Source organism: Giraffa tippelskirchi, chromosome 8 (genome assembly GCF_054371585.1).
Source record: "Giraffa tippelskirchi isolate mGirTip1 chromosome 8, T2T-mGirTip1v1.2.pri, whole genome shotgun sequence".
Taxonomy (NCBI): Eukaryota; Metazoa; Chordata; class Mammalia; order Artiodactyla; family Giraffidae; genus Giraffa; species Giraffa tippelskirchi.
The window spans coordinates 162,583,807-162,598,068 of NC_137282.1; the positions used below are offsets into that span (position 1 = coordinate 162,583,807).

At 48.7% G+C, this 14,262-nt stretch overlaps 2 long non-coding RNA genes across 2 annotated transcripts; one reads left to right on the plus strand and one right to left on the minus strand.

Moving 5' to 3' along the window:
• Positions 1–6,832: 6,832 nt before the first annotated feature.
• LOC145518572 (uncharacterized) lies at positions 6,833–8,861 on the plus strand. The gene is made up of 3 exons (XR_014062999.1): positions 6,833–6,997; positions 7,464–7,799; positions 8,002–8,861. It is a non-coding gene; the product is annotated as an uncharacterized LOC145518572 (long non-coding RNA).
• Positions 8,862–12,302: 3,441 nt separating this feature from the next.
• Positions 12,303–14,258, minus strand: LOC145518574 (uncharacterized). The gene is made up of 2 exons (XR_014063000.1): positions 13,830–14,258; positions 12,303–13,559 (listed from the first exon to the last, which is right to left on the minus strand). It is a non-coding gene; the product is annotated as an uncharacterized LOC145518574 (long non-coding RNA).
• Between the last annotated feature and the right edge of the window lie 4 nt (positions 14,259–14,262).

The following is a 14,262-nucleotide window of genomic DNA, read 5'->3' on the forward strand; positions in this document are numbered from 1 at the left end:
CCTCTTGGGTTTGCGCAGGTCTTCATCTTGGCTTTACATTATTTAATTCACACTGGGTTAAACCAGCAAAGCATTTGGGATACTGACATTTAAATCTAAGTTGATGAAGAAAAATTACATCATCATTCCTCCCATCAGCTTCAAAAATGTAACCTTCAATGAATTGGAATTTTTTTTTTAGCCAATTCACGTTGATATATGGTAGAAAGTATCATTATTGTAGAGCAATTATCCTTCAATTAAAAATAAAATTAAAAAAATAAATTGGAATTCTTACAGGAAGTCCATTTCACTATCTCTAAATCATGGTCCAAAAGAGAAAAAACAGTAACTATTACATCCAATTTCTTTTCCATTTACTGAAATTAAAATTTAACAAATGAAACACTCTCCCCATTGTCTTATTATTTTGAAACAAATCATGAAAATTCTTTAAAATTAGTCCATGGTCCATTTTTGATGCCCTTATCATGGTTAAATTTCCAACTGCATTGTAATATTTGTTGTTTGCCCAAACCAAACACAATACAAAAATCATTGTTAAAGTGGATTGCTAAAAAATTGTGGGTTTTGGTATAAAATTATAGTGTTTACATAGCACAAGCCACACATAAAGTGAGAAAAAGTAAAAATGTATCTTACAAATTATAATCATCAATAATAATACATTAGAAATACTTCATTACCTTCTTGCTATCATACTGATCTGAAATAAGATACTAAAATTAAAATAATAGCTTTTGGCTAACATCATGTAAAAATTTTTTTTTTCTTGATTTTGAAGGAATTTTCAGATTATACATTACATGAAAAGTGTTTGTAGGTCTAAAACTTTGGGGAAATGGCATCTCTTTCCCAACTTGATTACCAGAATTACACCAAGAAACTTCTGGCCCCCTGCCCACCCCCAGAGCCACAAATCAGAGTCTCCAAGAGACGCGGAGGTACCTCTATTTTTTGGGAGAACATTTCTATTTTTAATAAACACCCCCAGATGATTCTGGTGATGAGCCTGGTGTAGAAAACACCTTTCTTGTCAGAAAGCAGGTCCCTGAGGCAAAAATAAGGCCATAAAAACAAGCGTCAGCTGGCAAAGCACACGGCTGGCAAAAGGAGGTTTGACAGGAGCGTGGCCGTGCCATGGGAGGTCTCAGAAAGCTGGCCTGAGGGCAGAAGGCACTGAGGGGCAAGACCCAGGGCGGGTGACGATCGAGGCTGCACATTATTGCGGGCCAACGACCCAGGGACGTGTCTCTGATCCGTCTCTTCCCATGGGACTCTGCCTCTGACGCCTCATCATCTCCGAGGATGGTGCTAAGGGTTAAAAGAAATCATCTGGGCAAAGCGTTGGGCCGCATAGCAGCTGAACTGAAGTGAGAACCCAAAGAAATGGAAATGACTTGGAAGAGTGACTCTGACTCTGCTTCAACCTGCCTCGGTGACATTTTTGTTCTCGTTTTTGTAGCTGTAACCTGTCTGTTGTTCTCTACTTCGAAGGATGGACGGTTTCTTCATGGATCCCGGCAGTCTGGGGTCTCCTGCCATTTCCCTGGGCTGGCACTTCGCTCACTGAGCTGTCTCCAAGGCTGGGGGGCTCAAGTGAGAGCAGCTCGGTGAAGGGGGCTAACGGTGCTGTCTTTGGAACAGAGTCTGCAAGGTTCTCTGGGTGATGATGAACGTTCTAGAGAAAGAGAATTTACTTGCCAGCCTCCACTGAGCAAGCAAGGAAGCCAGGGCAGCTTGGGAGGAGGGGTCACTCCTCCTGAGGTCTTTGATTTGTTTTCCCCACAAAGCACGCTTTCATTGAACATCTTTCAGAGATGAAAATGTAATTGTTAGCTTGGCTTACAAATCGGAGGTGCTGTTCTGAAGCCCAGAAAAATAACTCAGTGGAAGCACACAGGCTGGTAATGAGATTAGAGGTTCAACGTTCAGAAGTCGCACAGAATAAAATGCATATTCAGGAAGCTCGAGATGGGGTCCCATGCGGACCAAAAACATGTTATGCAAATACAGTGTGTCTGTATTAGTCAGGGAAGTGATGAAAAATACAAAGGAAGCAATTTCAAGGCCTTTCTGTTCCTTAAAGAAAAGAAAGATATGGAGGGTTCAGAAGAGCTCTACCTCCCCGAGAGGGCATCTCCTCTCCGGGCCCCTGGCTGGTCTGGGAGGCACCTGGAAAAACCCCTGCACCCCCAACGTGCCCCGCTACCTTGGCACTGAAGATGCAACCAAACCACACACTAGGGTGAAAAGGGGGGTAAGGAGTGAAAAATTATTTTCATCTTTATCCTCACGGTTCAAGCATTTACTCTCCATCTATTGTGAGAGCTGACTTCCTATCTCTTCCTTCCTTTCAGACACAATGCTCTTAACTGCTGAAAATCATTAGTGCATTTCAGCAAAATTCTAACAGCAAATGTTTACCATGTGGGGCTCGTTTCTTTTTTTTCATTGAAAGAATGAAATTGGAAGTTTAGAACATTCCTGTTCATAAAGTAGCACATCCATAACGTCTCTCCTTCATGAGTTGTTGCCCTAGTCTAACAGGCTAACTAAATCCAGGACAAGACTTGCGTATGTGAATTTTATAAAGAGAACAGGAGGTGTCTGCTATGACAAACTGAATGCGCTGTTTTAAATTTACTAGCGAGGTCTAAAACAGGGGCCCCTCAAGATGTCAATCTGGTAAGTGAGCTCATTACCAGGGAGAAGGGCCCCTGAACGTGGGGGAGGAAACTGGTGCAGAAGTGAACGGTCCGACATCTGAGCGAGGAGCAAACACCCCAGGCCTTATCTCCAGGGCGCATTCTATAGCAGGGTAGGCAGCTTGGCCACTTACTAGCAGCGAAACCGGGTTCTGGAGAGCTCACACCAATTACAGCCAGGGAGACGGCAGCTACTGCTTCCAGTCTACTACAAACCTCTACTTAGAAACTAGACAGTGCTGGCGTTAAAAACTGATAGATGGGGCTCCCCTGGTGGCTCAGGGATAAGGAATCCGCCTGCCAATGTGGAAGACTCAGGTTCAGTCCCTGGTTCCAGAAGATCCCATATGCCGTGAGCAGCTAAGCCCGTGCTCCCCAACTACTGAGCTTGTGCTCTAGGGCCCCGGGAGCCGCAGCTGAAGCCTGTGCGCCCCAGAGCCCGCAGAGCCCGCGCTCTGCACCAAGAGAAGCCGGAGGGCCACAAGGAGAGAGCAGCCCCTGCCCCCCAACACTAGGGAGAGCCAGCGTGTAGCAGCAAAGACCCGGCAAAGCCAAGATAAATAAATAAACGAAATTATTATTTTAAAAAAATTGATAGATGGAGTTGTCAGAGGTACCTGATCAGCTTCTAGAATGTCATTTTCCCTGTATCCCAGTTCTCAAGAGTCAGGAACTCCCATTTAAAAAACAAAAAGGAAGATTTACAAACAGAGAGAACAGACTTGTGGGTGGGGGTGGGGGAGGGAAGGATTGGGAGTTTGGGATGAGAAGATGCAAACTCTTATATATAAGATGGATAAACAACAAGGTCCTACTGTATAGCGCAGGGAGCTATAGACAATATCCTGTGATAAAGCATAATGAAAAAGGGAAAAGGGTATATATGCACGTATAACTGAGTACTTTGCTATACAGCAGAAATCAAACAAAACATTGTAAGTCAGTCATATTTCAATAAAAGTTAAAGACAAATAAAAGTGAAAAACCTAAAGGGAAACCCTGACCACTTGGTTACTTCTCAAGATCCAGAGACTGTTTATCTTTTATGAGGAAGCACCAGAAGTCAGATGAACTCCTGCTCACTTTTGTGCCGCTCTCATCAGATTCCCATCCGGCAAGAAAAATCTGTTGAAAGAGTTAAGCAGTCAGTGCTGACAATGCATGGACATGTGACAAGAGGGACCTTTCCAGGCAGAGAGAGATCGTGCTGGACGAATACTTTAAAAAATTGAATTGAAGGGGTGAAAAAAATGACACTAAACGTAGCTGGCTCATTGGACAAATTGTCATACGTTTTGAACCTGGATTTAGAGTCAGCGAACTGAAAAAAACAAACAAAACAAAATACACAAACAGAAAAACTCTCCTCTTGAGATCACCAATACAGTCACAGAGGCTTTTAGGAGTTTCATTTCCTTAGGAAGTCTGCTCATTCATACCAGGTTGTCATAGAAACATTTTTTAAAGTGTTTTCCAGCCATTTTGTTGTTTCACGGAAGAACCCGGGGAACCACCAAGTACTGGATCCAGAGGAGACAGAAAAGTCCCCTCCTGCCCACTCCCCCAGCTGAAAGAATTCTGGACCAGGTCTTACTTAAGAGTTCCTGGAAGTGCTTTTTGTTTGGAAACACTGATTGTCCCTCCCATCTGGGGGCCAATTCAGAGGAAAAGTTGAGCTATTAAGAACAAACCTTGCAGGCAGAGGAGGTGGACAGAGAATGCTTTCTGAACAACGGAACATCTAATGTGGGACATTTTGGAATATGTATAAATATTTTTACCCACCTTGTTAAATTGCTTTTAATTCTAAATGTGTGTGTAGCAGTTAAATTGTGTAAAAAATGATCTCAACAACACACTTAGACTGTTTGTTTTCCTGTGAGTCTGTGACTTAAACAGGGTATTTTGTTGTTGATGTTCAGTCGCTATGTTGTGTTTGACTCTTTCTGACCCCATGGACTGCAGCACGTCAGGCTCCTCTGTCCTCCACTATCTCCCCGAGTTTGCTCAAATTCATGTCCACTGAGTCAGTGATGCTATCTAACCATCTCATCCTCTGTTGTCCCCTTCCCCTCCTGCCTTCAATCTTTCCCAACATCAGGGCCTTTTCCAATGAGTTGACTCTTCACATCAGGTGGCCCAAGTATTGGAGCTTCAGCTTCAGCATCAGTCCTTCTAATGAATATTCAGGACTGATTTCCTTTAGGGTGGACTGGATGGATCTCCTTGCAGTCCAAGGGACTCTCGAGAGTCTTCTCCAACACCACAGTTCAAAAGCATCATTTTTTCAGCACTCAGCCTTCTTTATGGTCCAACTCTCACATCCATACATGACTACTGGAAAAACCGCGGTTTTGACTATATGGATCTTTGTCGGCAAAGTGATCTCTGCTTTTTAATATGCTGTCCAGGTTTGTCATAGCTTTCATTCCAAGGAGCAAGCATCCTTTAATTTCATGGCTGCAGTCACTGTCTGCAGTGATTTTGGAGCCCAAGAAAATAAAATCTGTCACAGCTTCCACTTTTTCCCCTTCTAGGTATTCTCAGATTCATTTTCCACGGATGGTCATCCTTCCTCTTTTCTGGTGCCTCTTGAGGTGAACTGAACAGCCAGAGCAATGGAAAGATGAAGCGTCCTAGATAAGCTTGGTTTCTGCCCAATACCCTTAGCTGTCAATTTCATTCGTTTATTCATTCTTTTGGAAGCCACTTCAAACACTTTTTGGAATGAAAGGATTGTAATAAGCAATCAAACCGTCCCTCTGTGTTTGTATTCTAGGAAGAATTGCATTTCTTCTAACGTAGGACTTTAAATTGTTGGGTTTAATTGGAAAACGATTTCCTCAATTCCATTTTCTCTCAATTTGAAAGACACTGACTACATGTCAAAAGCCGTTTTGCTGAAAGCAACCAAAACCAGCAAAATTAATCACCAAGAGCTATTGTCATTGGAGACTAGACAGTGCCTAACTCTAGGAGGGCACAGTTATGGGGTGAACTGTGTGGAGATCACGTCAACCTTGCCTGGAGCAGGTCTCCACGGCCGCCTGGGTAGACCAGTTCTCCCAGGGAGGTGGCCTTTAACAAAGCCATCCTGTGAGGGGTTGTGTGGGCTCTGCCATGGCAGCTGCTTTGGATGGAGTCTGACGTTCCAATGCGGTTCCCCAGCAAACCAAGATCTGCTGACAGTGAACTTGGAGGAGCTTGAGGAGTATAATCAGAATCAAAGGAGGTGCCAGCCTGCTGAACTTTAAATAGATTATTAACAAAAAGCAGAGCCTGACAGAGCAGTCTGCAGTGGTTTACCTTCTAAACTGCAGCTCAGCCCAGAGCTGGTCATCAACTAGCACTGGTTTTCTAGAATATGTACATCTGGGAAGGTGCTGGAAAGACCTCAAGTGTGAATTTTCCATACATGCTCTCTCCTAGCTCGGAGGGTCTATATGAGCAACTTAAACAACTTTAAGTAAAGAAGAAGCAAACATTCCACGTATCCTGGCTTGCCTTCAATCCCTGGCCCGAATCAGAAAGGTAGTTCCATCTCTTTAAAAATGTATTTACTTATTTTTTCAATCTTATGACTTCTGCCCTGGGCCAGCTGAGGCCAGGTCATTCTGAATGTTTGAATTAAGGAGCCCTTGGGAAAAGAAGCCTTCATGATGTTCCCGTCTGGGTGAGTGTCAGAGCAATCCGTCACAACAGCTAATGTAAATGTACCTGTTTCTATAAACGTCAACCCCCTGAACCGAGACGTGGGCGTTTGTGCCGCTGCCCTGAGCTTTTTTCTGGTTTCAGTTCATTGAACGCTGTGTGCCCGTGTAAGCCACATTGGTGAGGTACTCGCAGGCCTGAGACAATGAATGGAGAGCAGAAATTTGACAATTAGCTGGAATACTTGGGATGTGCAGACAACCAAGTGAAGTCACTGGGGCTGCCGCTTGGAAGTTAATACCCAGGCCAACCAGAGAGACAGAGAGAAGACTAAAATCAGAGGCTTTATGAGTATGGCCTTGCCTGCACTGAGCACATCTGCACATGAGACGACAAATGTTCACGAAAGCCAGAGAGGAAATCGGGGTGTGGTTATCCGCTCTAGAAAGGAGGGTCACCTGTGAGTCCTCTGTAAGACAGACGCCTGCAAACATGATCTTGATGTACACTTCCCCCCATTTTCTTAGATTCAGCCTCAAGAAGAACTGGAATTATCATGCCAAGAAGGCAAAGAGAAATAAACAACGGTTTCGCACCTCAGAAGGATGCTCTTGAGCTTCCAAAGGAAGGGCACAGAGGCAAGTAAGAGCTTATCCTTTGGACACAGAGGGAAGGAAGAGGCTGCACCTGGGGGGCGGGCAGGGCATGCGGGGCAGGGCTGCCGGGAGGCGAGTGGGGACGGAATGGGCATCGGGAGGGCAAATGGCAGCCGCACACGCTGCCCGGTGGGGCCTGAGCCGCCTCGGGCTGCAGGCCGGGAGCCGCCCTTTCTAACCTCCCTGGGCCAGGGTACCATGGACCACTGCCTACACTCTGCTGCGGAGGGGGTACCCACCTCTCCAAACACCTGCGGAGCCCCAGAACTGCCTCTTATTTCCTTCCTTAAATAGTCCAAATCATGTAATTCCCCGCCCCCAAAACAGAGGAAGCCCTCCTACTCAGCAGAGGTGCTGGGGACACATCAAGCTCCCTATGTGGGTGAGGCTGAATGGCCAAATACATCCCCCAATTGCAAATTTCTGCTCATTTCAATCAAATTTATAGAAACTTAGTCCACATGTTTACAGAGATGTCGACTCGGTAAAGCGAGGGGCAGTGGAATCCAGCCTCGGTCTTCTTAACTAGGAATGCTCACTCCCCTCTTGCCCAGTGGCTGATGGTGAGCGCGGATGGAGCCCGCCCCAAGAGGAGGGTGTGCTGCGTGTGTAGACGTGAGCAGACGTCAAAGGAAGTGAACGTCCGCCCAAACCTCCCCCCACTGCCAGCCCTGATTTCTTGAACAAGCCTGAAGTTCCTCCATCTCCTTTTCATTCACTCATGGGATGAAACGTTCCCTGGGTACCAACCCAGAGTCCGTGTTGCGGAATGCAGCTGATGCAGGTACATTCAGGACAGCATCTCTGCCCCAGGAGCATGAATAATTTTATAACCAACAAGCATTTTATAGTTAAATGATCATTATTTGCTGAATGGTAGCAACTGAAGAGTACAAAACTCCATCAGCCCTTCCCATCGGGGTTATTCAGTGCTGTGATGAAGGCTAACAGCTTTAACCAGTCAGATTTTCATTCATTTTTTTCAGTGTCATGTTAAAAAAAAAACAAACGGTGACGTGAGCTGACTCACACACCTCAGCTGTAGCAGAGAAGTCTGATGTTGTTCTGTCACTAAGACCTGTCTGACTCTTTGCAACCCCATGGACTGCAGCACGTCAAGTTTCCCTGTCCTGCACTGTCTCCCGGAGTTTGCTCAGATTCATGGCCACTGAGTCGGGGATGCCATCCAACCATCTCATCCGCTGCCACCCCTTCTCCTCCAGCCTCCAATCTTTCCCAGCATCAGGGTCTTTTCCAATGAGTCTGTTCTTCGCATCCGGTGGCTGAAGTATTGGAGCTTCAGCTTCAGCAGTCTGTTACTCAGGCCGTAAGCAATAAATTACATCCTCTGAAAAGGGGCCTCCTGGAATGGTGTTCAGAATGGTAAGAACCCACAGAGATGAGGTCTACAGGAATAGGGTCAGGACTCCTCAGGAGTGACGGGGAAGAGAACGAACTCATGGACTGATTCAGAGAGAATTCATGCCCGTGCAAGCCTCGGTGGTCACTTGCAGCCCTGCCTTGCTTTTGAGTCACGAAACTGAGACCTGGACACGCTGATTGACTATAGCACCGCCACCTTGGCATCTGCAGTGACAAAGGAGGAGTCCCCGAGAGAGAATCTGCTTGGATGAATGTTTAAACGTCCTTTGAATTACTGCAGTAACGCTCGCTTACTGCATTAAACTCGGAAAATATGAAAAGTGCACAAAGGAAAATAAACTCTGTAATCCTGTTCCTGAGAGAGGATCTCTATGAATCCCTTCTAGATGGTTCGATGCCTGGGATTTGGAGCTCCTGGAAGATCTGGGTTTGGTGATAAGATTAGAGTGATAAGAATAGAAAAGCCTCCAAATGTCTCTTTTTGGGGGTTGGGGATGGATCGCTTTGGTGGGAAGGACAGTGATGGCTCAGGCATTTGCTCCCCTCGCTCACTTTATTCATTCAGCAGGTACTCAGCATTTATCATGTGCCAGGCCTGTGTCAGGTGTCGGGGAGATAGATATGCAGGAGACAGCTACAGGCCCCATCCTCATGGAGATGAAATTCCAGCCAGGAAAATGTAATTAACACTTATTTACAGCCAAGAGACGCAGAGGACACCCTAAGAGGGTGCATCCGGGTCTCCTGACACTGTCCAGGCTCTCTTTGCCTGTCCGAGGCTAGGATCAGCCTTGCTATTCAGAGCCGCCTGCAGAGAAGGGGCTCTGGGACCTCCTGGGGGCTTGTCAGAAATGCGGACCCTCTGGCTCCACCCACCAAACCGGGATCTGCTCTTTCACAAGCTCCCAGGGGAGTCACAGGGCCATCAGGGCTTGAGAAGCCTGGTCTGAAGCATGTGGGCATCGGCAGTCCCGGGGGGGGGGGGGCTGCAGTGTGGAGGGCAGGCTCCCCAGGCCTGCAAGCCCAATACCCAGGGTCCCCGTGGGGGTGATGGGCGCCAGGGGGGAAGCTGGTGCGGCCAGACCCCAGCCAGAGGAAGCTGTGCGATCAGCCAGGAGGCCTGGGCAGGGGGCAGCCCCGGGTTTGGGGGCACTTCGGCTCCTCCCCGAGCCCCAGTTTCCTCACCTGCAGGGGCAGTTACCCTCCCCTCCCCCGAGGGCCATCCTGCGGGTCAGACCAGTCAATGTGTCCGGAAGCCTCAGCGAGGCCTTGCCAAGACTATGCATTTGCAGAGAACAGAGAAGAGCTGTGTTTGCAGGAGGCTTCCTGAACCACATTCCTGTGTCCAGAACCGCCCGGGAGGCGGAACTCGGAGTAAATTATTACCCAGCCATAGAAAAGTATGAAATAGTGCCATTTGCAGCAACATGGACAGACCTAGAGGTTGTCACACTGAGTGAAGTAAGTCAGACAGAGACAAATATCATACGATACTGCTTACCTGTGGAATCTAAAAAAAAAATGGTACAAGTGAACTCATTTATGAAACAGAAGCAGAGTCAGAGAGAGAAAACAGTTCCCGGGGTGCGTAGGGGGAGCTGATAAACAGGGAGACTGGGGTTGACATACACAGACGACTGCATGTAAAACAAATAACTATTAGGGACCTACTGCAGAGCACAAGAAACTCTACTCTGTAATGGCCTATATGGGAAAAGAGTCTAAAAAGGAGTGGGTATATGTATATTATAACTGAGCCACTTCACAGTATACCTGAAACACAACATTACAAATCAACTATACTCCAATACTAATTTGACAAAAATAATGCTGCTGCTTCTGCTGCTAAGCCGCTTCAGTTGTGTCCAACCCTGTGCGACCCCACAGACGGCAGCCCACCAGGCTCCCCCGTCCCTGGGATTCTCCAGGCAAGAACACTGGAGTGGGTTGCCATTGCCTTCTCCAATGCTGAAAGTGAAAAGGGAAAGTGAAGTCGCTCAGTTGTGTCCGACTCTTCGTGACCCCATGGACTGCAGCCTACCAGGCTCCTCCGTCCATGGGGTTTTCCAGGAGAGTACTGGAGTGCCATTGCCTTCTCCAACAAAAATAATGATGTCCCCATAACTAGTTTACCCAACTCATCGCAAGCATGTTGAAAACACGCTCTAGGTTCAACTTTGCATATGGTGGAGGTGGGAAGGGTGACAAACGGCGGAACCAGTGGGGCCAGGAGGGCCTCCCGGACCCCGTCTCACTTCCTGGCTGGAGCCCCCAGCTCCCCAACGTGCTGTCTGATGCAGGCCGGGAGGGACACGGAGGGTGGCCTGGAGTGACCACCAGCCTTTGCTCTTTCTTTTCTTAACTGCCAGGGTTTGGGAAAGGATAGAGCTTGACAAAATAATCTAAACCCAAACAAAACCACCACCGAAGAAAAATAAACAGAGAAATGATCAACCCCTCAAGAGTAAAGGCCTTGAATTTCATGCCGTCTTTTACTCTTATTTTTCCCTCTTAAGAATCAGATTAAAGTGTCTGGTTTCCCAAGCCCTTGCCTACAACCAGGGCTCCTCAGACACACCTGTGCAATTCTAGCCGCCTTGGCAGCCCAGCAGGTGACCCAGAGAACTCCTCTTTGTTCCTGCTTCACGTGTATTATGTAGCCCCAGGCACCCAGCTACCCAATCAGCCTGATTCACAACCTGAAACCACCCCACCTCCTCTGTGCCTGTTCCTGATGTTTATATAACATGGGTCCTCAGAGGTCTGACAGCACGCTTTCTGCCCTTTACCACCTAGCTGGCCTCACAGACGTGGGCTTCTTACATTTTAGTGTTCAATTCTTGGGCTTCCCTGGTGGCTCAGGAGGTCAAGAATCTGCCTGCAATGCGGGAGACCTGGGTTCGATAACTGGGTTGGGAAGACTCCCTAGAGAAGGGAACGGCTACCCACTCCAGTATTCTGGCCTGGAAAATTCCATGGACTGTATAGTTCATGGGGTTGCCAAGAGTCGGACATGACAGAGGGACTTTCACTTGACACCTGGAAAGGCAAATCCAGACAGAGGGTTCAGGTGAGCCATGAGCCGACACACTGGACTTGGCGGCTGGGCTGGACCAGTGCTTGACTCTGGAGGGGGGATGAGGTCCTAGTGAGGTTTTCTTCTCAGGCTTTTTTCTGTTAGCTCAGTAGGACCTCATCCCCCCTTCCAGAGTCAAGCACGGGGCGCACTCCGGCTGTTTATTAGGTTGGCCAAGAGGTTTGTCATGACTGTTGACAGCGCTGTGCTATACCCGTCAGCCATTCCCACCTATAGTTTTTCCAGTGACCTGGTTTCCGGGGTTCCCCTGGTGGCTCAGCAGTAAAGAATCTGCCTCCCAGTGCAGGAGATGCAGGTTCGATCCCTGAGTCGGGAGGATCCCCTGGAGAATGGAATGGCACTCCAGTATTCTTGCCTGGAGAATTCCATGGAAAGAGGAACCTGGGGCGGGGGGTGGCTACAGTCCATTGGTTCGAAAAGAGTCAGACACAACTGAGCGACTAAACAGCGAACAGCAGGTCCTCCTTTTAGGGCTGATGCATGTTCTGTGGCTGCACAGCATACTACCACACGCGTGCACCGCTGTATGTGGCGGGAGGCATTCACCCCACTTTCTCACCGCGGCAAACACTGCACCTTTCTCCTAGTGCCCACGTGGAAATGTCTCTCTGGATCGACTCTAAAAGAGGAGGTGTTGGATCGCGAGTGCTGCCAAACCACCCTCCAAAGAGCCCCTTCAGAATGGGATGCCCCACATCAGTACTCAGGGTGGGTACACGTTTCTCCATAACCCACAAAAACTCCCATTCTTGTCAGACTTGCCCCAGTATAAGTTTCCAAATTCAACACAACTCCCAAATCTTTCTACAAATATGGCATGAACAGGTGCCAAAAGTTTATTCACCTCATTAATTTTTGAGGACATTTATAACATGAAAAAGCTGATTCAAAGACCATTTGTGGAAATGGATTTCTAGGGTCAGATTATATTAAAATAAGATTGCGAGGTTAGATATAAAAATGGTCAGTGTCTTACAGAGCAGTACATTATAACCTTTGATGTTAACTTTACTTTGGGACAAAAATTATTTGCATCTCTTCTGTGCACAAATCTACAAGTTGGTATGCCTTTCATTAATAGTAAATACAGCATCAAACAACAGTACATTCGACTAGAAAAGGAAGTAATCCTTGGGCTTGAAAAATATCCTTCAATAGGACATTGAAAGGATCACTGTTTTTCTGGTCTCATTTTCAGATTTTGGATAATTTTTCTTAATAGATTTTTAAAAATCTGTATCAAAGCAATGGATTAAAAAGTGGCAGCTCACTGTTTTGCTCAGAATTTCTGTAATGATTAGTAAGTCCTGGGCAGTCGCTATTTTTACTCTGTAGTTCCAGGTCTCTTTAAACAAACACAGCTGACAGGAAAATGCTTCCTTCTCTTTAGTGACCAGAATGCCTGCCACAGCTGAAGGGCCGCCTCACGGAGTTAGGTCTCCTAGGCAACAGGGAACCGAAGACCTGATTGCTCCCAGGAAAGATTTGGCTGGATGCATAAAAGCTCCTGGGCTTCCCTGGTGGCTCAGAGGGTAAAGAATCTGCCCGCAATGCAATGCGGGAGACCAAGGTTCGATGCCTGGGTCGGGAAGATCCCCTGGAGTAGGAAATGACAACCCACTCCAGTATTCTTGGCTAGAGAATCCCATGGACAGAGGAGCCCGGTGGGCTACAGTCTTATAGGGTCCCAAAGAGTTGGAGTGACTGAGTGACTTGATTTCCTAAAAGCTCCTGCGCTCTGGTGGGAGAGATGCTGCCCAGCCCAGCCGCAGAGGGGGAAGGGGCGCAGAGGCTGGAGGCCTCAGTGGGGCTTTGTAGGGGCGGGGACTCGGCGCTGCCCTCTCCCCCCCGCGCCCCGGTCCCTCTTGCAGACCCGGCAGTCAGCCCCTCAGTCACCAGCACGGACAGGCTGCCGCCACTTTTGGGGGGGTCGCCAGCTTGTGGAAAACACCTTGTCTTCCCAGCTCACATGGCAAACGGGAGGTGAAGATAAACTTGGATGAAAACTTGGATGAAAGCTGACGATCTGATAGGGGCGAGTCACTGGAGCCGGCTGAGCAAAACCTGGAGATGGTGACTGCGTGTGAGGGTGTGTTGGGGGTGTGGGGGGGCACACACCCCTCGGTCAAGTTGCGTCACGTGACCGGCAGTCGGCCCTCGGTCCCCACCGTTTCTGCCGAGCTTCTTTAGACTCTCTAGAAGCGCAAAGCGCTGAAGGACCTCGCTCTGGGTCTGCCCACCCCGCCTCGGGCGATGTGAGGTCGCCCGGGCCACAGCAACCAAGTTCCAACGCCTGAACTAACTTCCCAGTCTTGAACTCTGGCTTGAAGTTACCTCCCAGCAGGCGGCCGCGACCCCCGGTTCTCCCCCGGGGCCATCCCGAAACCCCTCGGCTCAGCACGCGCCCGGCGCAGGGACGCTCTTCCCCGGGGCCCTTTCCCGCCGCCGGCCCGGTCCGCTTCTGAGCAGCGCGTTCCCCCTCCTTCTGGGGACTGGGGTCCCCGGGGGCCGGCGCGGGCCTGCCCCGTCGTCTGTCCCCCACCGCGTCCGGGCAGTGGCGCGTCTGGAATGCGCGGGGGACGCGGGGCGGGCGGCTCCGGCCTCGGGCCCGGCCCGGGGTGGACGTGCGGGGGGCGGGAACCCGCCAGACAGTCCCGGCGCCCGTAAATCCAGCGCGTAGCCCCCGGCCCGAGAGTTTCCCAGGATTCAGAAACGGGAGGAGAACAGCCGCCACCCCGGGCCCGGCCCAGTCTCTTCCGGGCCGGGC